Here is a 24,102-nt window from a genome sequence, read left to right as displayed (position 1 = left end):
CATATTCTCAAACGTTTTTCTCTGATTGTTGTGAAGATTTTGCCAATAACATTTAGTTGTGAAATGCCTTTATAATTACTTGGCTCACAAACTGACCCAGATTTATATAATGAAATAATCATACTTATATTCCAAGATTCTGGAAACACACCCATGTTTAAAATCATATTGGACAATAACTTCAAGCATGGTGCAAAGAGATCCGATGGTAGTTTAAAGAATTCAGGGGGTATCCCATCTTCACCTTCTTTAAAGGAAATAAGCCATAGTTGTTACAAAAGTTGAATTGGGATCATGTGTCAATGCTCATATCAACCATCGGATTTGGCTTACAGTGAATCCGCCGGTATATATATATTGGGTGAGACCATTCTGACGTCAATGGTTACCATGACAAGACAATCAAATGACATCACCAATGGCTCAGTGAGTGAGTGAGTTAAATTTTAAGTCACATCGGCAATATTTCAGCCATATCGTGACTATCAATAGTTAAACATAATACATACATTGAAACTTGTATAAAAACCTGTCAACGAAGGACAGTAAAATTACTAGATTCATCACAGAAAAAGATATAAAACTAGTACGGAAGTATAAAAGAGAATAGCACTATACATAAAGATACAAGATAAAAAACAGGCTATAGATCGCCAGCAGCTGAAGGTAGACCACCATGCTAGGGTCCATGGGGACTTACAGTACTTTTGCTACCTGCATGGACCCCAGCCGGATTTACATCAACCCTTCAGCTGTTGGCGATTATGACAAAATTTAGCCAAAGTTAAACGAACATATATACTACTATTAAAAACGTGGTAGAAATAAATATACTTTGAAAGACGTGGTCTTACATACCCTCTCAGGGGGACAATAATTTTACACTACTTCAACCCCCTTCGAGGATAAAGCCACTGACAATCTCAGTTATCAAATTTATTTTACCAATTATAAAAACTATATTATATACAAAACATATCAATCAAAATTTATGTAACAATTCAATTTCTTTGAAAAAGTCAATAATTAAATGAGCACTGATATTAAAAAGATCCTTTAAGTATGAAACTTTGAAATATTTATCCCTTGTGATGGAAAAATCAACACAATCAAGCAGGACATGCTTGACGGTGATTCTTTCATCACAAGGGATACAAAATGGAGGATCCTCACCTTTTAAAAGACATTCGTGTGTATACCTACTATGGCCAATACGACATCGTCGCATAATGACCTCTTCAAATCTGGACTGACAGCCCAAGTAGGTGTAACCAATATTTGGTTTAATTACATGTAATTTATTGATACCTACTTGGTAGTCCCACTTCTTTTGCATCAGATCACGAATATAAGATCTGATTACAGGTTTATAATCAGTGTACGGGATAAGAAGTGGTGTCACAGATTTGTTGAGTGCTGCTTTTGCAGCAGCATCAGCCTTTGTGTTGCCTTTGATGCCCACATGACTGGGCAACCAACAAAAGACGATGTCGTATTGGCCAGTAGCAAGTTCATTAAATAATTCAATAATTTCGATTAAAAGTGGATGTTGACATGATATGTTATGGATAGCCTGCAGGCAAGAAAGAGAATCGGAAAATAGGATAAACTTCTGATATTTTGACTGTTTACTGATATATTGTAAAGCTGTTAAAATGGCATTGGCCTCTGCTGTGAAAATGGAACTATTATCGGGTAATCACGAGGAGAGAGTCCTGGATCCAATGACAGTGGCGCTGGCAACAGCGCCACTATCCTTAATTCCATCTGTAAATATAGATTTGTAAGTATTATATGTGTTTCTTAATTCATTATATTTTTGTTGATAAATAAGTTGGTTTGTTTCCGATTTCTTTAATTTAATTAATGTCATATCAACCTCTGGCTTTACTAACTGCCAAGGTGGAGAAGACAAAAGCTGCGTGGGGGCTATATCTTCAAGATTAATTTTAGCGGCAGAAATATCAGACTGAAGTCTTATGCCAATGGCTCAGCTACTGGAGCTGTTGGCAGTACTTTTTACACTTAAGACACTGCTTATTACTGTCTACAAACTGAAAAAGTTAGGTTTAATACCAGGAGCTGAAAAAACCTTATGAGGGACGCATAAAACCACATGTACCCGTAATAATAGTGCAACAAATTTATCTCGCTGACATGTTTCAATCTGCCATTGTAAAAGAATTAATAATTCAATATTTGATGTATTTTGATAACAAACGTATCAACACTCGTTGATCAAAGTCTTTTTCGAATTTTTCCACTTTTATCAACTCGTGTTGATATATTTGATATCAAAAGACACCCAGGTGAAATTCTCTATATCACCGACTGCTAAGAAAGGAACAATAATTTAATCACGCATTTCGTTGATTGTATATTGATTGTTTATTGGTTTATTAATGTGATGTATGGGGGTGTCTCTTTCACACTACGTAACAACATTGAGAGGTCTGTGCGTATAAAATATAGAATGTACACAGGATATTGATTCTGAACTTATGACACTAATTAAGGTGTGGCCACATGTTGCCTACTTCCATGGTTAATGGTAATAACGTTATACAATGTGAAAGCTTTTTAAAACTCCACTATACCTGGATCGAATATGCCACATTTCACGCCTTGCCAGTTCTATGTACGCAAACATTCACGTCGCAATTCAACATACAAATTTAATATATAACAATAGTAGATATTAATTTCATCATATTACATATTAAGGTCATCATGACCATCATGGACTTTAAAGAAGTTAATTATCTCCGTAACAATGAAGTGAAATGTCAATAATGTTGAAATTCTTATTTGAATCGGGACCCGTGAAGATCCGGGTTAGAATAGGTCTTCAGCAACCCATGCTTGTCGTAAAAGGCGACTTTGCTTGTCTTAAGAGGCGACTAACGGGATCGGATGGTTGATACATGTCATCGTATCCCAATTGCGTGGATCGATGCTCATGATGTCATTCACTGGATTGTCTGGTCCAGACTCGATTATTTACAGACCGCCGTCATATAGCTGGAATATTGCTGAGTGCGGCTTTAAAGAACAAACAAACAAACAAAAAGTTAACCGTGAGGATTAAACGATTTGACAAAATACGTTGTTCCAATTGAGGGTAAAGCTATGTATCCGTATTATGTCCGTGTAAACCTACGGGGAATATGTCTGTTCTTTCTCGGGTATGAGAAGTCCATTTGTTGCATCGGACAATTTCTTTTGTCACTGATGCGTCACATCAAGACCAATATACTTCGCACTGTCCCCATCAACCTGGCATGCCGAGACATAAACGAAATACTGATCAAAGCAGCTGCTGCAGAAGGCCAATATCGTGGGAGTGATATGTTGTCAATAAAAATAACACGACTACAAACTGTAAACTTTTCGAGGAAGTTTTGCTTTCATATAGCACTTGAATGAGAACTTATAATAACAAAATTGACCCCTTCTTTTCCAATCAGCTGTATCTGAGCTCACATCACTTCACGGAGAGTACCCCGCGTGCATCTTATCCACTTCAATAACTAACGAATAATTCCATCACAATTCTACACGTTAAATACTTTGAGTGAGTGAGTGAGTAAGTATGTTTTTACGCCGCGTTTAACAGCATCAAAGCAATAACACGGCAGGGACATCAAGAATGGGCTTCACACATTGTACCCATGTTGGGGAATCGAACCAGGGTCTCCGGCGTGACGAGCGAACGCTTTAACCACCAGGCAACCCCAACGCCGTTAGTACGCCCAACAGTACTTTGAGGTAATATCGAAAATAACCGATTATAAATAATAATAAATTATTATATGATATATGCAGACTCGTTAGGCTACCTGAAACTAATAGGCTATCAGTTATACATTAAGTCTATGGCTGCACAAAGTAATGTGTGGCCTTACGTCGTCTCAGCGCGGAACAGCGACGCCAGCTATTGACTCACGGTAACAGATGGACGCGACAATCTGCTGCGACAACTACGGTTTAGATTTGTCAACAATGGTCGATATAAGTCGATAAAACACACTCCGTTATTCAAATGCTCCAACGCCAGACAAAACATATGTAGAGTAACGCCACGTACACTCAACAGTAAATATATGTAACAATATCACGAGGAGACACCCATCGTCAATACTTTCAAGAACAAATCTATAATTTCCTTCATTGTGCATATGAATCAGTCCTCTGTAGCTTATGCGAACAATCGAGATAGATCAATAGCTATTGAGATATATCTTCAATAGCCGCGTGTAACATCAGTTGAGGACGACTCGGTGAATAGTAAACTACGCTCTCCTCGCGTCCGCGTCATATCTCGGACTTCACAAGGTAGGGCCAAGCCTTATATATTCTAATATCTGTGCACGTTTAATAGCTTTATTTCAATGTCAACATACATTTTTTTATATAAATGTTCCCAACAGCTAATGTTATAGCACATAAGATATGAACATGTTAACGTGTTCTGGTATTGTTTTTTTTCTGCATGGTATGGTTCACGTCAACAGATTCATATAAGCTTATCGCCTTTAAATGTGTTGGTTGCGTATGGTGGTTCCTTGACTTGGTTCCTTGATCTTTCTTAAGACATGTAGATGAAAATAGTACGAACATACGGTGAAAAGTCATCTGGGGCCATGTTCATGCTCATGGTCTTTTGAAATTTTAAACATTATTTATTTCGAGTCTTTGAAAGGCATTTAGAAGTAATACATATAAGAAAGAGAATTTATGGATGTCAACTTCTTTATTATGAGGAACACAACGTTTCGGAGTATATACTTACTCCTTCATCAGTGAATAAGGAAGAGAATTTATGGATGTCAACTTCTTTATTATGAAGAACACAGCTTTTTGGAGTATATACTTACTCCTTCATCAGTGAATAAGGAAGAGAATTTATGGATGTCAACTTTATCATGAGGAACACAACTTTTTGGAGTAAATACATACTCCTTCATCATTATTATTTTTTCACTTATTTTGTCAAATGTTATGCAGTTTAGCAAGATAGAAGAAAGAACTTGAACTTTGAAGAAGACAAATGTCTGGTTGTTACCCATTTTGTTACCCATGACAGTTTTCTGTATCTTTCAACTTTCATGCTTTTATATTGACTAATATATAGTAATACTATGTATGGTATAACTGGCTGATTGTTCTACTCGCCATATGTATTATATGGCATATTCACCGTTATCAATGTACCGGGAGCGTACTACTCAAAAGAAGTTAGAGCACCCGAATTGCAGCAGTGACTGTAGTTGACTGTAATGTCATGACTAATAATATGAAAGAATGGGATGTTCTTGAACTCTATTTGAGTAATATATATATTAAGCCAAACTTTAGTTACTCGCAATTTACAGCAAGAATTGGATTAAGCCGTTGCTGATTGTTAAATTAGTATTTAGCATTCCCCAACACGCTTCAAATGTACTTGTTACAGGTTGTTTAACTGTCCTTTGTTCTCGGGATTTTATTCGATCAACAGGGTACATGCTCAAGTCGCTATATGGTTGACATACTGCCGATGTAACTTTTGAGTCACTCCTTCACAGAGACTTGCACATTTTTTAGGTCACTAACATTCATTCAGCTTGTGTTTATATTTCTAGCAGGTACGCTGCATGCAGCCATGCTCTCCCTCAGAGAGAACATGCCTTCTTAATATAGTAGTATCGGACCATTGTGTTAGCCACATTGTAATTGGTCACTAATCTGTTTCACGATCACAGTCTCACGTTGCCTGTTGTGCCGCTAATCCTCGTCAGCTGTGGAAAACATGCATATTGCCCCCGTTGTAACTGTGGTCCAATGGTTCAATATGAGGTAGTGTATGTTCATTGTAAGACCATAATATCAGATCATCCCTTCTTGGTAGGCACACAAACTGAAAAAGTGACCCACTGTAAGCCTCCGGTTGTAACTCTGTTCCTGCTTAATGAGAACTTATCAAGAACGAGTGTCTGCTCATTGTAAGTCAATGTTGGCACAATATCCTTTAGTGGGAGGCCCACTAACTGAAATAGATGATGATGATGATTTAAAGACCGCTTCCGGTGTTGCTGATTTCGCACTCGGGAAATAGTGTATGTTCATTGTAATAAAAGCGACAAAACCCTTTCCATATTCAAAAGCAATGTCAGAGTCGATCGTTCGATTACGATTAAGTCCATCTTGCCATCATATCCTTTTGTGGTGGGTACAATAACTGAAATAGTTCCTGTTCATTGTAAGTCCATATGGCCACAATATCCCTTCATGGTAGGCACACTAACTGAAATACTGTTACATTGTTACAGTGTCACTGCATGGCAATTATTATCATTATAGTGTTTTGTAATTGTAAGCCAAGAGTGTTTCTCTGTTTGTGTTCCCACGAATGACATGATCTAGTTGGTGGGGATAAAATTAGTGAAGAAGGGTCGGTTGTTTTACGTCAAGAGAAAATCCAACCATGAGCAAGTGCGGGACCGAAGAAGTGTTTTACTCTTATCATACCACGCCCTTTTCATCGGGATAATAAATTACTTTTTAATAGATAGTCTATCTTATCTAATCGAAATGTAATATTAGTATTAGTATTCCACCCTGTTGTAGCATCAGCGGGCATGCAATTGTCTTGTTTTGCAATGTGAGAACATTCATCAGTGTACCTGTGTGGTAGCTAGACACACCTGTGGCAACTGTAGTGGTGTCAGCTGTTGAGTGGTGACCTGGCCGATCGAACATTTTGAATAGATTTCGAATTATACAGTGTTGAAATTTTAAATCCAACAGCTTTACATCTAAAACTATTCCCAAACAATCTGCATTTTGATGTGATGATTAAAACATGTCGCCCTATAATCTTTGGCCTGAAGATCCACTATTTGCATTTGTTTTGTTCATGTTCTGATTATTATCCCTGTCTACTTTACACCACTCCTGTCACGTGTACATAGTCATACTTCATATTGTCACTGTTTATGCTGTCACTGCCCCCGCATATCAGTCATTACCAGGTATCATTAGTCATACTTCGATGGCTCATTTGTAATCACTGTTGCATGTACGAATATGTTGCCCGGCCCCGTTTGTTCAGTCATGCTCACGTTTAAATTGTTTATGGGGCGTTGCCTCTTTACGTCATGTTCGATTTCTCACATGGGTTCAATGTGTGAAACCCATGTCTGGTGCCCCCGCCTTGTTGGAATATTGCTAAAAGCGGCGTAATACCAAACTCACTCACTCACTCAGGACACAAAGACATAACAAGTATTACTATTGGTAACTTGCAGTACTTAATAAATCAATATGCAGATGATACGTCACTATTTCAAGACACTATTAAAGAAACTTCAGGGCTTGCATTGAAACAGTTCGTCTGTACAGTAAATTGTCAGGATTAAAATTAAACCACAACAAGAGTAGAGTTGTCTGGATGATGCTTCAAAATTTGGACTGGTCCCTTTGGCCTTAAAGGTTTTGGGAATTACATTCAATGCATACTTAACGTAAATGATACGGTGTAATTATGATGATAAAATCAAGTAAATCCAAAATGTCATCGGAAAGTGGTGCAAAGGTGAATGACTTTTATGCTGAAGGACCTAACTTTAAACATATCAGTTTGGGAATATGGATCCGAGAAAATATGCTCGTTTGCACATAAGATGAAATTTTTTGGGGGGCAAGATGTGCTCTTAGCATGGGCATGATTAAAATATTTTATAAGCTATAATGACCAACTTGATATAGTATCACAATGTGTATGTTTCATAAACATTAATTTTGTATTCTCAAGGAGTAAGAAATACCAATGATATGCTGAAAGAACAATCTTTTAAGGACATAAAGAAAACATATAGAATGAAGCTTAACCTTCAACAATTCTGCGGCATATTGAGATTTTCAACCCAAAATGTTTAATAACAGTGCCGCCAGAAATTTAATTGGTCCACTAAACGTGAACAATTGACTTGCCTTTGCACGTGTTTGTGACGGGTGCCATCGGTGGGGCAGGATACGCTCGCGTTTTCACGAACACCTGGTATCATCACTTCTTGATAATGATTAAAAAAACACATGCTCATGATAAAGTCGGTATCGTTCATTCGACTCTGCTTTTAGCAGAGATTACAACTGAATATGGAAAGGGTTTTGTCGCCTTTTTACATTGTCATCTATTGAGTAATTTTTGGAATAATTTCTAAGCTACATCTGTAATAAAACGACGTATACAAATAATAATATTACAAAACGTCTTTTACTTCTGTTGGGTACCGTTGATATAGTAAAAATACTTAATCTGATTAATTATCTACTCATGTAAGATGAAAGGACGCTATCCAAACGTGAACGCCAGCATGAAATTATGAAGTTGGAAATTTCAACAGAAAAATGTAATGCTTATACATCTTGTAAGGGTGGTAAATTTGAGAAATGATGGGGAACTGCTATATCTCTGTTCCAGAGTGACTAAAATGAATACTACAAAAGCAAGCCCATATATATATATATACACACACAATACACAATGTATATATATATATATATATATATATATATATATATATATATATATATATATATATATACACAATGTAGTGCATGCTAATTTGTTTAAACTGTACTACAACCAGTTGAAATATTCTGTCACACTATTCTTAGTAATAGTCTTTATACATACATACATACATACATACATACATACATACATACATACATACATACATACATACATACATACATATCTATCTGAATATGTAATGCTTATTATACTGCGATGTTGCTACTATTGTAATGTGTGTGCGTACTTGGATATAAAGGCTCATTATATAGTCACTGTTACGTATATAACCTTCCTTATATAGTCATTACTTCACTCAATCAGTGACAGTCTCGTTATATAGTCACTGTTACGTATATAACCTTCCTTATATAGTCATTACTTCACTCGGTCAGTGACAGACACGTTATATAGTCACTGTTACGTATATAAACTCGTTTGTATTGTCATTACTTCACACAATCAGTGACAGACACGTTATATAGTCACTGTTACGTATATAAACTCGTTTGTATAGTCATTACTTCTCACAATCAGTGACAGTCTCGTTATATAGTCACTGTTACGTATATAAACTCGTTTATATAGTCATTACTTCACTCAATCAGTGACAGGCTCATTATATAGTCACTGTTACGTATATAACCTTCCTTATATAGTCATTACTTCACTCGGTCAGTGACAGACACGTTATATAGTCACTGTTACGTATATAAACTCGTTTGTATTGTCATTACTTCACACAATCAGTGACAGACACGTTATATAATCACTGTTACGTATATAAACTCGTTTGTATTGTCATTACTTCACACAATCAGTTACAGTCTCGTTATAAAGTCACTGTACATAAACTCGTTTATATAGCCATTAATTCACTAAGTCAATTCCTGCTTCGTTATAAAGTCACTGTTACGTATATAAGCTCGTTATATAGTAATTACGTCACCCTGTCAGTTACTGCCTAGTTATATAGTCACTGTTACGTATATAAACTCGTTTACATAGTAATTACTTCACTCAATCAGTGACAGTCTCGTTATATAGTCACTGTTACGTATATAACCTTACTTATATAGTCATATAAACTCGTTTATATAGCCATTGCTTCACTCAGTCAGTTACTGCCAGTCACTGTTACGTATATAAACTCGTTATATAGTAATTACTTCACCCTGTCAGTTACTGCCTAGTTATACAGACACTGTTACGTATATAAACTCGTTATATAGTAATTACGTCACCCTGTCAGTTACTGCCTAGTTATATAGTCACTGTTACGAGTATAAGCTCGTTTATATAGTCATTGCTTCACTCAGTCAGTTACTGCCTCGTTATACAGTCGCTGTTACGTATATGAACTCGTTTCTATAGTCATTGCTTCACTCAGTCAGTTACTGCCTCGTTATACAGTCACTGTTACGTATATGAACTCGTTTATACAGTCATTGCTTCACTCAGTCAGTTACTGCCTCGTTATACAGTCACTGTTACGTATATGTACTCGTTTATACAGTCATTGATTCACTCAGTCAGTTACTGCCTCGTTATACAGTCACTGTTACGTATATAAACTCCTTTATATAGTCATTGCTTCACACAGTTACGGCCTCGCTATACAGTCACTGATACGTACTTAATACGTTTATATAGTCATTAATTCACTCAGTCAGTTACTGTCTAGTTATATAGTCACTGTTACGTATATAAACTCGTTATATAGTAATTACTTTACGCAGTCAGTGACAGTCGCGTTAACGTTATATAGTCACTGTTATAATTAAGCTCAGACGTACATACAGTTTTGCCCTCACTCTATAAAGTTTTATACTCACTCAATGTGAAAGTCAATTCTAACTTGGATACTGGTATTGACACTGTCTAGTTCCCCTTTTATTGGATAACTTATGTTGTCTCTGTATCAGTTCAGTACCGGTCATTTCATTCATACACTCGCACTGCCTCGTTCATACAGCCACCGGCTCGTTATACATGCCCTCAGACAATGACAAAAAAGCAGATAAAAGGAAGGTTACACGAACTCCCGGCAGTAAAGATATGATTCACTGAGGTTATGCATATAGTGAATAATCTTTAACATCCGTCATCACGTGATGGACGTTATGAAAGTCGCCATATCTCTGTATAACGTATGATAACGGGATAATAACGGTACACGCTTGTCACCCCGATGTCGTTCTCCGTGGAAGACGCCTTAGTTGTAATTCACAATATAAATCATTTGATCGTGAGACAATGTGTTTTTGTCACGACTTATTGGGACGAATATCTGCATCTATCCTGTTGACGCCATCGTCACCAGGATCACGCCTTGCGTCAGTTTTCAGCCACACAGGGCGTGTGCAGTTGCCTTGTATATTTTCATGAATCAAACAAGTATTGATATTTGTTTTACGTGAACAATTGACTTGCCTTTGCATGTGTGTATGAAGGGTGCCATCGGTTGGGCAAGGTACACTCACCTCTTCGCGAACACCTGGTATCATTACTATATGACAGCGATTCATTAACAAATGCTCATGGTAGAGTCATAATTGTACAATTGACTCTGCTTTATGCAGAGATTTCTATTTGATATGGAAATGGTTTCGTCGCTTAATCTATTGGATATTCAATAATATATTTATTCCCTTCCGTCCAGTTTGTTTGTGTATTTTTACTCCAGTTCTTTTTTCAATAATTCTGCTTATAATGATGATTCCAGTGGTTCTAATTTGTATGTGTTCGTGTGCTGCCCTGGTGTGTAATATGTCCAATACCTCAAAGTAGCGATATACATGTCGTATTATCAATAAGCGAGACGTAGAGTCCTTTTTATACATTATACAAGTAGAGTTTATGAAGTTTATTTGTTTGTTGTGAAACACCGCACTGAGCAATATTCCAGCAATATGATGGCGCTCTGTAAATATCCGTGTCTGGACAGACAACCCAGTGATTGACATCATGAGCATCAATCTACGCAATTTGGATACGACATGACATGATATTCCAGTTTGTCGCCTCTTACGACACGCGAAGGCCGTTTGAAGTTTGGTGGTTGGTTGCGAACCTCAAATTCATCTTTATTGGCTGTCCATGTTTTGGTGTCCGCTGGCACAGCTTGGGTGTTGATGACCTTCCTCTATGGTAAACATGACGTGCCAGATTTGTCATAAAAAGGCAATAAATGCATATGAAAGCAGTAGTCTTTACTGTTTAGTCAATGTACTAATCATTATTTGGAACCATATGGCAAATTTGGAATGGTGTTTGCGTGATTCTTTCCCCATGCTGACGTTTCAACAGCACAATATGTCTACACAGCTATGCCCATCAATATGTGTCAACTCATCAATCAGCATAGAAGAAAGGGAATGAAATAAAAACCGACCAAATCGACTTTCTGCTACATCAGTGTATCGTAATGACTTGTAAATACGTCACTGACGTCCACCTATTCACCACATTGACGTGGAAGGTGAGATAATGTTTGTAGATATTGTAATTTGTCATTACCCTTTAAAAATCAGATGTTAATCGCATTAGCTAGTCGTCAAACAAAGTACAAGTCAGCTAACTGGGTTTTTTCAGCATAACAGTAACGTGACAGCTGGATGTTTTGCCACGTCAAACTTGACTCTGTTCAGATATTGAGGTACTGTACCGTGTTCGCTTGGAAGCACGAGGTAGAGCGGATATTGCTACACAAACAGTGTCACAGAAAAAAAAGTACTGTATTGTTATGGCAATATTTAGTTACTTGTATCAATACACATACATGCAAGTGAAGATCCGGGTTAGAATAGGTCTTCAGCAACCCATGCTTGCCGTAAAAGGCGACTATGCTTGTCGTAAGAGGCGACTAACGGGATCGGGTGTTCAGGCTCGCTGTCTTGGTTGATGCATGTCATCGATACCAATTGCGTGGATCGATGCGCATGATATTAATCACTGGATTGTCTGGCCCAGACTCGATTATTTACAGACCGCCGTCATATAGCTGGAATATTGCTGAGTGCGGCGTTAAACAACAAACCAACCAACCAACTAACCTTAAATCTCCAATAGTATAAAGTCCCCCATCCCGTTTCCTAGATATGACATGGGAGGTAACTCGGTCATATCATGTGAGTCGCCTTCCGCCCGTTGTGCAGTCAGGTGCACGCCGAATTGAAATTACGTTTGAAGGAAGAAGACATGTTTGTTTTTTAAATGCTCTCAAACACATATTTTTCCGGTGATACAGACACATCACATGAGTAACAGGAGGTAACGTTATTCCTTTTCCTGGTGGAGACCTTACATTGAAGCATGCAGACAGGGAGAATGACACCGTTATGGGGTGATGGTTGACGCCATGTCAGTTGGTTTATTCTGTGAGTGACAGTGATTCTATGAATGAGCGTGTGTGTGCGTGTTTCTGTGAGTGTGTGCGTGATTCAGTGAGTGACTGTGTGCGTGATTCTACGACTATGCGTGATTCTATGAATAAGTGAGTGTACATGTGTGTTTGATTATGAGTGAGTGTGATTCTATGAGTAATGGTGATTCTATGAGTGAGTGAACGTGAGCGCGATTCTTAGAGTGAGCGTGACTCTATGAGTGAGTGTGATTCTGTGGGTGGGTGAGTGAGTGTATGCGTGATTCTGTTGGTGAGCATGATTCACTGATTGCGTGATTGTGTACCTGATTCTAACAGTATGCGTGATTCTATGATAGTGTGTATGTGATGTTGGTTGGTTGGATTATTGTTTAACGCCGCACTCAGCAATACTCCAGCTATATGACCACAGTCTGTAAATAATCGAGTCTGGACCAGACAATCCAGTGATTAATATCATGAGCATCGATTCACGCAATTTGGATCGATGACATGCATCAACCAAGCCAGCTAGCCCGACCACCCGATCCCATTAGTCGCCTTTTACGACAACCATAGTCACCTTTTACGGCAAGCATGGGTTGCCGAAGACCTATTCTACCCCGGAATCTTCAAGGGTCGTGTGTGATGGCAATCGGTTTAACTATACTATAATCTTTCACGTAACAAAAACAATCTTTGCAGCCTTTGAACTCAATAATGTGTGAGCTACGGGTATGACAGATTGCCTTCCCTGACATACTTCAAAACCCTCAGGCGAAGAACTGATCTCATTGAATGAACAATCCGTTTAATATTAATCAAAAGCAAACATGTATTAAGTTAAAAACGTAATACAACATCAACGCCATGCAAGGCCAACGCCTTTCAACTTCGACGTCTTGCATGGCGTTGAAGTTGAATGAGGTGAGGTGAGGTGAAATTGGGTTTAACGTCGCGTCCAAGATTATTGCACTTATATAGCGACGTGCATGCACGTGTATGTGTGTGTGTGGCTGCTTGTACTAGTCCGGACTGATGCCGATTTATAGTGCTAGCTCACTGAGATATCATGCCGCAGTTTAACATGAATACCCCACTCAGACACAGTATACTGACTCCGAGCCGACCAGTCCTTGTTTTAGCCCCTTAATGCCGAGCGCCAGACAGGGTAACAACAAGTACAATCTTTTAACGTCTTTTTGTATGACGCGGCCCGGGATCGAACCCTGGACCTTCCGCTCTCCGGGCGGACGCTCTACCACAAGACCACGGAGGCGGTCCTGAAGTTGAATGACAATGATGTTGTATGGCGCTGGTCTTGCATTGCGTTGATGATGCATTAGGTTGACGGTGTATGGTGTTTTTGTGACATGTCGGTGGTCATTCGTCACTACTCGCCCCTTTCCGTAACCTTCAAGAAGACTCGTCCCCCTATCGATGAATGTTATGTGCGAAAATACGACAAACCAATCAGAATGCGCGTATGATTTCAAGTTCTTCGTCAAAGAATCCCTCAGAAATAATATTTGATTTTACATATTGCTTGCATCTAAAAATATACCCAAGACACAGTTAAATGTATTCAAACATACTGTATAATTCCGCATGTCCAGATATGCTTTAAATTGCATCTGAAATATATATAATTTACGGGGGAATATGTGTGAACCATTACACAACGAGTTGACAATTGTTTTAGGTACACCCGTTTGCGCCAAGACAGAACCCGGTCGCAAAAATGGCCACGAGAGGGGCACGAGTCGCTATTCGGCTTGTCCAGGAATAACACGAGTTGGTCACGAATGGTCGGTGGTGTTACATAACGTTGTCATGACATGTTTATGTTGCCTGGCGTTGGGGTAGTGTGACGTTTCCGTTTAATGACGTTGGTGCTGCAAGACGTTTACGTTGCATGACGTTGAGACATGCTTAGTGTCATTTGAAAGAATAATGAAATAAGGCCATGACGCAACGTTTCAATGCCCGTTAAGATTGAATTTAGTCTTCGAACGAGAATCGCCGTGCTAATTCGTTGTCTCGTCACACCGACGACATGATTGTGACTCTCAAAATGCACACAATGCATATTGCCCATTCGATTGGAATATTGCTGATAGTAATAAGGTCATACTCGCTTACTCATGTGTTCATACGATATGTATTGTGTATATATATATCAACCTATACATCATGTATATAGACAAATATACAATACATAATGTTTGTGGTACAGCTGACATTCCAAAACTCTAGTGTTTTGCAAACATCTGACCCGACGTGAGCCAAAACGGAATCCTCCTGTGTCTACATTCCTTCAACAGAAGAGTCATTAGACAAACACAGGCTAAGGAGAGGCAGAAAAAAGTCAATAGGGCGTTTCGAAAAGACGGTTTACATCATCACTGCTGTCGATTCGCCCATCAGGCCGAGAGAGGTTTTCAAACAAGCAAAAAATCTACATGTAGCCCACATAATATTGTCCTGATCTGTACAAAAATATAAACTTTGTATAAATTGACAGAGTTTTAATTATGATCTTGAGTATATGTTTCTTGTCGAGCATCGTTTTTTGTCGCGCAATGTGGGTCAGAACGGTTTACTTATAAATCATTTTATTAAAAAATTAGGTGGGAGAGCTTGGTTTGGACAACATTTCACACTTATGTCATGGCGTGTTAATGAGGGAGGAATGCAAGGAGTGATACATGTCATCGATGTTAATGAGGGAGGAATGCACGGACTGGCACAAACCATCATGTCAATAAGGGAGGAAGGCACGGAGTGAAACATGTCATCGATGTTAATGAGGGAGGAACGCACAGAGTGGCACACACCTTCATGTCAATGAGGGAGGAATGTACGGAGTGAAACAGGTTATCGATGTTAACGAGGGAGGAATGTACGGAGTGAAACATGTCATCGATATTAATGAGGGAGCAATTCACGAAGTGAAACATACCATCATGTCAATGGGGGAGGAATGCAGGGAGTGACACATGCCGTCGATGTTAACGAGGGAGGAATGCACGAAGTGGCACATACCATCATGTCAATGAGGGAGGAATGCACGGAGGGAAACATGCCATCATGTTAATGATTGAGGAATGCACGGAGTGAAACATGCCAACATGTTAATGAGGGAGGAATGCACGGAATGAAACATGCCATCATGTTAATGATTGAGGAATGCACGGAGTGACACATACCATCATGTTAATGAGGGAGGAATGCACGGAATGAAACATGCCATCATGTTAATGAGGGAGGAATGCACGGAGTGAAACATGCCATCATGTTAATGAGGGAGGAATGCACGAAGTGGCACATACCATCATGTTATTAATAATGAGGGAGGAATGCACGGAGCGAAACATGCCATCATGTTAATGAGGGAGGAATGCACGAAGTGGCACATACCATCATGTTATTAATAATGAGGGAGGAATGCACGGAGCGAAACATGCCATCATGTTAATGAGGGAGGAATGCACGGAGTGACACATGCCGTCGATGTTAATGAGGGAGGAATGCACGGAGTGACACATGCCATCATGTTAATGAGGGAGGAATGCACGGAGCGAAACATGCCATCATGTTAATGAGGGAGGAATGCACGGAGTGAAACATGCCATCATGTTAATGAGGGAGGAATGCACGGAGTGAAACATGCCATCATGTTAATGAGGGAGGAATGCACGGAGTGACACATGCCGTCGATGTTAATGAGGGAGGAATGCACGGAGTGACACATGCCATCATGTTAATGAGGGAGGAATGCACGGAGCGAAACATGCCATCATGTTAATGAGGGAGGAATGCACGGAGTGAAACATGCCATCATGTTAATGAGGGAGGAATGCACGGAGTGAAACATGCCATCATGTTAATGAGGGAGGAATGCACGGAGTGACACATGCCGTCGATGTTAATGAGGGAGGAATGCACGGAGTGACACATGCCATCATGTTAATGAGGGAGGAATGCACGGAGCGAAACATGCCATCATGTTAATGAGGGAGGAATGCACGGAGTGAAACATGCCATCATGTTAATGAGGGAGGAATGCACGGAGTGAAACATGCCATCATGTTAATGAGGGAGGAATGCACGGAGTGAAACATGCCATCATGTTAATGAGGGAGGAATGCACGGAGTGAAACATGCCATCATGTTAATGAGGGAGGAATGCACGGAGTGAAACATGCCATCATGTTAATGAGGGAGGAATGCACGGAGTGACACATGCCGTCGATGTTAATCTCTTGGGAAAACTTGCATGTAAACCGGTCTACTAGTTTCTGGGAAGTGCCTCCCCTTCCCCTATTCTCCAAATGAAATTAACGTGATGCTCGACAAGATACCTTAACTATTTGTTTATTGTTTACTAAATTTCATATATTCTCTACGGAAAAGGGATTATTTCAGGAAATATATTATTTTTTATAAAAACTATCCTAAATTATTGCCGCCTATTCGTTTGAATGCAGTTGAAGTAACTGCTGCCGCCAAACAAACCCTCATGTTACTATCAGTGATGCCATATCTCCATAGCAAAGTGACAATATCTGCTATTGGCACAGGTGATTGACAATATCTGATATAACCAATTTCAGAGTGACAATATTTGATATCAACAAAGCAGACTGACAATATCTTTCCATTCAATTATCGTATATCCCAGTATCGATTAATAATGTGGTAAACCAGTGATCTACTGACACGTGTGCTTTGGATTCAAAGTTGTGAATTTCGACCTTCAGTAAAGTTGCCCCAAAGTGCTTGGAATTAAACCGAAACAAAATTCAATTTCAATAAATGTTCCCCACAGCGGACCACGGATGAAGATTATTTTGGTGACTTTTAATTAATCCTGTTTAAATAATAGTAACATTGTGTCTAATGTATTTTGTCTTTATTTCACCTTGGTCTACACTGCAGTGTTACACAGTTACACCATCTAAAAGACCCGTGTGTTATCGGATATTACTTTCCTAGGGTATTAAGATCGTGCACTGGAAGTTGAATCAAACTTCGTACACTCATTATCAGACAAACCATTATAACCTGTTGTGCAGGCTAACTACAGACACATAATTTTGCTAAGAAAGCACCCCAGTTTACATTATTGCCGTATATTCATACTTACTGAATTTTACTATTTTAATAAACTTACTTAGATGTTCGGTTTTGCTGAAAGACAAGTCTATTCAGACAAAAGGGGCGGTCGGGTAGCCTAGTGGTTAAAGCGTTCGCTCGTCACGCCGAAGACCCGGGTTCGATTCTCGACATGGGTACAATGTGTGAAGCCCATTTCTGGTGTCCCCCGCCGTGATATTGCTGGAATATTGCTAAAAGCGGCGTAAAACCAAACTCACTATTCTGACAAAACAAATATAGACCCAACCCTCCACGGATTGCATCAGAAATGATTCAACTGATTTACAATCAGAAACCATCCCTTCATATATAACATGTATACATCTACCAAAATCAAAGTCCAATTTGACCCCAAAGGTTAGAGAGGTCACCTTACCACTCATGCGATATCATGAAATGTTTTGTTTTGTAAATATTTATCATGCCGCATTTCAAATTAAAGCTCTCTTCATTAGCTTTAAAAAAATGTCTAATTTGCCAATGCCTCATATATACGTATTTCACATTGACTTTTAATATGTTACAAAGTGATGGTTTCCGAGTGTGAATCAGTTGATTTTTTGTGGTTGCCTTGCTTATGTTATCATGCTATATATTTACATATAACATACTCGTCAGGATCCCGGTTTACAATTGACCACAGCCGACATGTATGTTGGTCGTAAGAGGATCGGGTGGTCAGGATCGGTGACATAATTGGTAACGTGTTATCGCCCGGTTATTATTATTATTATTATTATTATTATTATTATTATTATTATTATAATTATTATTATTATTATTATTATTATTTTATTTAGGCTTGTTACCATCTGGATCTGCATTGTATATTATATGCTATATATATATATATATATATATATGTGTGTGTGTGTGTGTGCGTGTATATATATATATATATATATATATATATATATATATATATATATATATATATAATAAAATAATAAAGTCCACGTTAGTCCATCATCTTCTTGATATAAAGAAGATGATGGACTAACGTGGACTTTATTATTTTATTATATATTACATGTACACCGAGTGAACATTTACCTCATTTTTGTATATATATATATATATATACTCCGCTGGTGGACCTGATAATTGATCATTGATCATAATATTTATCACTGGTTTGTCTGGCCCAGACTCAATCATTTACAGGCCGCTGAAATATAACCGTTATAAAATGAAGAGACATTCAAATAAGATTCACGAAGTGCTAAGGACGTTTTCTTCTGTAAGATTCAAGCACAATACCTCCAATATCAGAGATGCGTATATTTATTTCTGATACCCTTACTTAGGCAGTGTTCATGATACTCATGTTGTAAATCATTCTCTTCAGTAGTTTAGTGGTGAGTCCAATGCATCTGGCTGCTTCTATTGCATATGTAATTGTACTCTGTGACATTAATGCGCAATTATCAGGGCGGTGGCAAGTGGGACGGCTGGCAGCTGTGGAAGTATCGACACTTCGTGGCGTGAGTCACACAAACCTTTTGTGAAAGTTATTGATGACTTTTATTACAATATGTATAATTAAACTATACTGCAGACAACTAGATTTCAATCAATCTCTTCGCTGATGTGTGGATATGATTGTGGACTGTATTATGTACTGTTGATCACTGATGGAATAGGCGTGGCCCACATGAGATCCAAGAAGCAAATGTACTTGGGATGAAGTATAGGGCTATTACATCAAAATGTATATCAAATCCACATATTGTTAACATTTTATTTATGGTTAAGTTAATCATAGTGACAATGGGACTAGCAACATGCCATGCCAATGCACCATACCTGTCAATTATTCCTCAGAATAGTCTCGTACCGATTCAAATATGACTTTCCACATCATCAACCTTTCCAATCATTGTTACGGAGATAATTAAATCCATCTTAAATTCTTTAAAATCCGTGATGATGAATTTTCATCTGAACAGGGACCAACCTTTCGTTATATTAACGTCAATCATGTGATGTTTAACCAATGTCAAAGGCAAATGTCCAAACTTTGTGGAACCACGGACATTGTGTTGGGTTGGGCACATCAACTGCCGGGCAAAGGAAAGTATACACCCAGGTATGATGCTAACTAAAACTGAAACAAACAAGAAATGATCATTCGATGGTGATGTATTTTATACGGGTATCATAGTTGTGTTTTGGACCTTACGTTTGGCCGTGTCTCGGCGACGGTTTTCAACCTAGTAACGTGTTGCATTTGTTTGGTCAAATCCATTTTTCTTTTTCCCGGCAGTTTATATATTCTTTAGATAAACATCAGTCACCACTGTGTGTTGAATGACCCGCTGGATGCAGATACCATTAGGGAAATGTTTTCTTCAATATGCTAATCACATTATGTTAAGTTGCGTGGGGGAGTGAGTGAGTTGGGTTTAACGCCGCTTTTAGCAGTATTCCAGTTATATCACGGCGTGTCAGCTTAATGTAGGGGGAAAGCCCGAAATGATACAGGTCTCAGACGTTTACCACTTCGGTGAAACCCACAAGCACGGGTATGACAAACCTAGAAACATAATCGGGGTGAACCGGGTTTCGAACCCACAATCATAGGTTTCTTGCGTGTGCAAGGGACGCAACTCTGCACAGCGAATCGCGGCGCTACCCGTGCCCCCAGTTGAGTTGGGGAACATTGATGAGGGCGTTGAGAGCAACGCATCTATCTTTTAAACACACCTATACTTTTCAAATATGACATCATCACATAAAAATAAATGATTTACTTTTCGAGGACAGGTTCATACAAAATATTACAAAATAATGCTTCAACGCACACATTGATTTTTGCACCTTGTATACCGACATATGTGAAGGACAGCGATGTGATCATGTGGATATGATTGATCACACGTCCCTCGTTCACATTTGTTGCGTTTTCATATATGGAAAATTAATGTTTTGCTCAAATTTACACAATTATAGTCGAGATTCATTTTAAGTATCCATATATTTGTCACGAACAACCACCGACACGCCCAGCTTATTCGGTTACTGATACAAAACTTATTATTTGGAGCATCGATGTTTGGGATGTTATCTATTGAATACAAGGACCACCAAATATTGACGGTAATCTCACAGTGAACCTGGTGTGGACTGTGGACACTACATATATCCGAACATGTCCCACCCTACCTTGAAGTTGCAGCTGTTCACATCGTACCAGCCTAATTAAATTCAGATCTCAGTGATCGCCAACGCGACGCAATCCAATCCAATTACAGTTCATGTCCGAACCACATTTCGCGAACTGTGACCGACCAATGAAATGACTAACAGAAAGGCGACATCAGCAAGCAGCTTTCTCGATCTTTAAGGCACTGGTATCGAATTGGTGACTTCCATTCCAGACAAGCTCTGAAAAATAATTATATATTTTGACAAAATACGATTCAAAATGTGAAAACCGAACAAAAAATAATTCTGGAGTGTCTAATAGATGGCCGAGTTTGTATGGCGGTACTACCCATGGGCTATGCAAAGTCTCTTCCGTTGTAAATGTTTATCCCACTGAAGAGAGATTGACATTAATTTTAAAGGTATCAGTTATACAGTCCGAAACTGTCGTTCGGAATGCCTCGCATGTTAATGTTTTCACACATTGGCGGTATCGCGTAGGAAGTGACTGGACCTTGGCAGCAAACAGAAAGCCTTCTGTTTCACTTCTCAGGTCAGCCGACTTCATCCAAGCGAAGGACTCTGCGGGGATATTTTTCTTCCCAACACACTGCACATAAATTCGATGCAGTGGTCGTTCATTTAGCCTCTCCTTGAATCTGGGCCGATTTGATATGGCACTTCAATGGTTTGACACTCATTTCTGTACCGTGAAGCAGTACAGAACCATCAACAAAATCAACATTGACATTGAGATTAGGTCCAACATCCTTGGCTCGTGTAAGAAAACTGTGGAATGCCTTGTTTTTATCATGTCTCTTGACATTCTTCACAAGAGGATCATCACACAAATAAATGGGTATAAAAGTGCACAATACAAATAACTGGTAAAGTAATTGAGGGAAGAGCGATGGTGGTGGGATCTATTGTGTGACATGATTCTTCGTGTGAGTGTGTCAATACCGTGAATTTCGCGTTTCGTCCTGTCAGTAACAACAAAAGAATACAAAAGGACGGGTACAGCATAAGTATTTGTTTCTTTGACTTTATTGCGAGCGTTCAACTCTGAACTCCTGATTTTCTCAGGTCTACATTTGTACTCTACCCGAAGTTTTTCCTTGATATGGACATTCTGGAGTTTGTCCCTAAACTGCATTTCTAAGTACGTAAAAGCCTGACCTTCCACGCGAAGGCCAATAACTCCTCCGCAAGTAACCTGACTGATCCTCCCTCTTCTACCTTGCCACGTTTCAGGTGAAGAATGTTGCATTTGTCGAGTCCAAAGAACATGCCAATATCATTAGAACAGGACCCGGCAAGGAGAAGTGGTTTGTTTACAGTGGATTCTCACAAGAAAGTCTTCTTCTTCTTCTCAGTTTATTGACAATTTAGATCCTGTTCATTCAGAGCCCAATGCATCAACATCTTCGGCGTGCTTCGTTTGCTGTCGGCTCAAAAACATGTTTTCTTTTTCATTTATTTCAATTAATATTTTGTGTTGAATCACATATTGAATACATCAGTGCAAATGTATTTGAGTTTCTGTTGCACAATTTAGTTAAAGTTCACTAGAAACACAAGATTTGTTAATGTTCACATAAACACTAGATTTGTTAATGTGTCAAGTGACTTTAACATGTGAATACCATTTCTGACATGTATCAAAGTAGCGCGAATGATCATCTACGTAAACTGTTTCTGTTTTCTGATAGTATTATAATTATCTTACTCTGTATAAGTTTCATGTCTCGATGCCTGTCCACAATACTATTATCATAACATGATTTGGATTGTATGTATTTCATGCAAGCTATAGTAGCTGTAAAGCAAACATCCTTTAATAAATAATGTGATTATGAATCTGGTTAAACCGTTCGCTTGCCATGCTGAAGACTGCGTTCGAATCCGCAAACAAGCATATGGTTTGAATCCCATTCTTGGTTTTCTCATCCAGTAATACTCAGGCGTACTCACTTAATTCAATTCATTGGCATAATATCACTGAGGGACATACAGCCTCACACTGTCACTCAGGACAATATCACTGATTGACATATAAGCCTGACACTGCCACTAGACATAATATAACAGAGGGACATATAGCCTGACACCGTCACTCAGCATAATATCACTGAGGGACATATAAGCCTGACACTGTCCCTCAGCATAATATCACTGACGGACATATATAGCCTTACACTGCCACTAAGCATAATATCACTGACGGACATATATCACTGACGGACATATAGCCTGACACTGTCACTCAGCATAATATCACTGACGGACATATATCACTGACGGACATACAGCCTGACACTGTCACTCAGCATAATATCACTGACGGACATATATCACTGACGGACATATAGCCTGACACTGTCACTCAGCATAATATCACTGACGGACATATATCACTGACGGACATATAGCCTGACACTGTCACTCAGCATAATATCACTGACGGACATATATCACTGACGGACATATAGCCTGACACTGTCACTCAGCATAATATCACTGACGGACATATATCACTGACGGACATATAGCCTGACACTGTCACTCAGCATAATATCACTGACGGACATATAGCCTGACACTGTCACTCAGCATAATATCACTGACAGACATATATCACTGACGGACATATAGCCTGACACTGTCACTCAGCATAATATCACTGACGGACATATATCACTGACGGACATATAGCCTGACACTGTCACTCAGCATAATATCACTGACGGACATATATCACTGACGGACATATAGCCTGACACTGTCACTCAGCATAATATCACTGACGGACATATATCACTAACGGACATATAGCCTGACACTGTCACTCAGCATAATATCACTGACGGAC

General features: G+C 38.8%; 1 protein-coding gene across 1 annotated transcript in view; it reads left to right on the top strand.

The window, feature by feature from the left end:
* The first annotated feature begins 4,196 nt into the window (after positions 1 to 4,196).
* Positions 4,197 to 24,102, top strand: part of LOC124114972 (EGF-like domain-containing protein 2) — a 35,527-nt gene continuing 15,621 nt past the window's right edge. The window contains exon 1 of the mRNA XM_046475742.2: positions 4,197 to 4,335. The gene's annotated coding sequence lies outside the window, so the exon portion shown is untranslated. The remainder of the gene's footprint in view (positions 4,336 to 24,102) is intronic.

This window comes from Haliotis rufescens, unplaced genomic scaffold (assembly GCF_023055435.1).
Source record: "Haliotis rufescens isolate VD_foot unplaced genomic scaffold, xgHalRufe1.0.p SCAF_4, whole genome shotgun sequence".
In the NCBI taxonomy this organism is placed as follows: Eukaryota; Metazoa; Mollusca; class Gastropoda; order Lepetellida; family Haliotidae; genus Haliotis; species Haliotis rufescens.
This window is presented reverse-complemented; position numbering and strand designations above follow the sequence as displayed.